This window comes from Bison bison, unplaced genomic scaffold (assembly GCF_000754665.1).
Source record: "Bison bison bison isolate TAMUID 2011002044 unplaced genomic scaffold, Bison_UMD1.0 scf7180017864456, whole genome shotgun sequence".
Classification (NCBI taxonomy): domain Eukaryota; kingdom Metazoa; phylum Chordata; class Mammalia; order Artiodactyla; family Bovidae; genus Bison; species Bison bison.
In genome coordinates this window covers 17453016-17455700 of record NW_011495018.1, presented here as the reverse complement: position 1 = coordinate 17455700, position 2685 = coordinate 17453016, and positions in this window count along the sequence as shown.

Below are 2685 nucleotides of genomic sequence, written 5' to 3'. Positions count from 1 at the left end.
AATAAAGTCTGACACTGTTTCCCCATCTATTTCCCATGAAGTGATGGGACCAGATGCCATGATCTTCGTTTCCTGAATCTTGAGCTTTAATCCAACTTTTTCACTCTCCTCTTTCACTTTAATCAAGAGGCTTTTTAGTTCCTCTTCACTTTCTGCCATAAGGGTGGTGTCATCTGCATATCTGAGGTTATTGAGATTTCTCCTGGCAATCTTGATTCCAGCTTGTGCTTCTTCCAGCCCAGCGTTTCTCATGATGTACTCTGCATATAAGTTAAATAAGCAGCGTGACAATATACAGCCTTGACGTACTCTTTTTCCCATTTGGAACCAATCTGTTGTTCCATGTCCAGTTCTAACTATTGCTTCCTGACCTGCATACAAATTTCTCAAGAGGCAGGTCAGGTGGTCTGGTATTCCCATCTCTTTCAGAATTTTATTGTGATCCACACAGTCAAAGGCTTTGACATAGTCAATAAAGCAGAAATAGATGTTTTTCTGGAACTCTCTTGCTTTTTCCATGATCCAGCGGATGTTGGCAATTTGGTCTCTGGTTCCTCTGCCTTTTCTAAAACCAGCTTGCACATCTGGAAGTTCACGGTTCACGTATTGCTGAAGCCTGGCTTGGAGAATTTTGAGCATTACTTTACTAGCGTGTGAGATGAGTGCAATTGAGTATCCTATAAAAAATGGTGTAGTACTTACATAAAACCTACACGTATCCTCCTGTATACTCTAAATCATCTCTAGATTGTTTATAATATCTAATATAAATGTTGTTGTTCAGTTTGACTTTTCATGACCTGTGGACTGCAGCACACCAGGCTTCCCTGTCCTTCACCATCTCCTAGAGTTTTCCCAAATTCATATTCATTGAATCAGTAATGCCATCCAACCATTTCAGTGGTTAATACAAAGAATATGCTATATAATTAGTTGTCAGTCAATCAGTTCAGTCGCTTAGTCGTGTCCAGCTATTTGCAACCCCATGGACTGCAGCATGCCAGGCTTACCTGTCCATCACCAACTCTCGGAACTTGTGCAAACTAAATAATTGTAGATGCTATGTAAATATTGATCATTGCTAGCAAGCAGCAAATTCAAATTTTGCTTTTTGGAATTGTCTAGAATATTTTTTAAAAATATTTTTGATCTGTGGTTGGTGGAATCTGTGGATATGGAACTGTGGATGTGGAGTGCTGGATGTGTTAGCTGCAGCTGCTTCTGTGTAAAAATGGCAGAACTGAAGATTCACAACATAAACTGGAAGTCTAGAAAAAAACTAAGATTTTTACTATCTAGCACTTTTAGAAGTTTTTTGACCCCTGTTCTAGAGAGAACAGTAAGACAAGAGTCACCCCAAGGATACAGTCATTCTGTCCCTGGGTTGGGGATTAGATTCACTGAACACAGGTCCTTTCATCTCTGAGGGTCTGGGGGCTCAGCAAGTAGCATCCTATGAAAAGACTTCTGATACTAAAGCCAGTGTGTTTTGCAAAGTCTGCTCTATGCCAGGTGCTGCTGCTACTGCTGCTAAGTCGCTTCAGTCGTGTCCAACTCTGTGCGACCCCATAGACTTCAGCCCACCAGGCTCCCCCATCCCTGGGATTCTCCAGGCAAGAATTCTGGAGTGGGTTGCCATTTCCTCCTCCAATGCATGAAAGTGAAAAGTGAAAGTGAAGTCGCTCAGTCGTGTCCAACTCTTAGTGACCCCATGGACTGCAGCCCACCAGGCTCCTCTGTCCATGGGATTTTCCAGGCAAGAGCACTGGAGTGGGGTGCCATTGCCTTCTCTGGCTCTATGCCAGACACTGCATTTAATGCCTTACCTTTATTCTCTCATGTATATTTCATGGTGATGCCATGAGGGAGGAACCACGGCATCCCTATTTCACAGATGAGGAAACTGAGACTCGAAGAGAGTAAATGATTGGCCCACTGTCCAAAGCAGAGACGTGGCTGAGCCAGAGCTCACGTCAGTTTCAAGTCTGGGCTGCTGCTCTTTACCCCCGATGCCCACTACCTCCCCATACTGAAGGCCTAGCAGGAAGAGCTGTTACTTGTAAATAATAAACATGAAGCAGGTTAGTCCAGGCCCAACAGATGTCATGTAACCCAGTCCATCAAAGGCTGGGTCTCCAGCAAGGGCATTTTATGAGGGATACTTCCCTTAGGGTGGAAGAATCAGCCTGCTAGAGAACCAGAGTCCCAAGGCCTCCCGGGGCAGGACAGACATTCTCACCAGCAACACGTAACCCTACACGTGAGAAAACAGCACCCAGAGCGCTAGAGAATAGATTGACTTGATCACATCTGAAACCTCCGCCGGGATGAGAGGTGAAGTCTCATGTGTTTGGACTTAAAAAACAGAGATCCCAGATAGGTTTGATTCAACTCCCCCGATAAAGCCATATCACATGATAAACTAGTCCTTTTGTCCCACCAAATTAAAAGGATTAAGCATCTTTTAGAGAATTCTCTCTTTCAGGGCTACAAGCAGAAGTTTATTCGGTTTCACACTGTTGTGATAACAAAACTTTAGGGAACTGAGACAATATGTGGGAGGCCTGCGGTTATTACACAAAGAGCACAATTGTTCACTTTTTGCTTGAGATAAAAGGAAGAGTACATGTCAGGGAAATGAATCCAGATTCTGTTTATAAAGGTGAACAACAGACTCACCAGGTC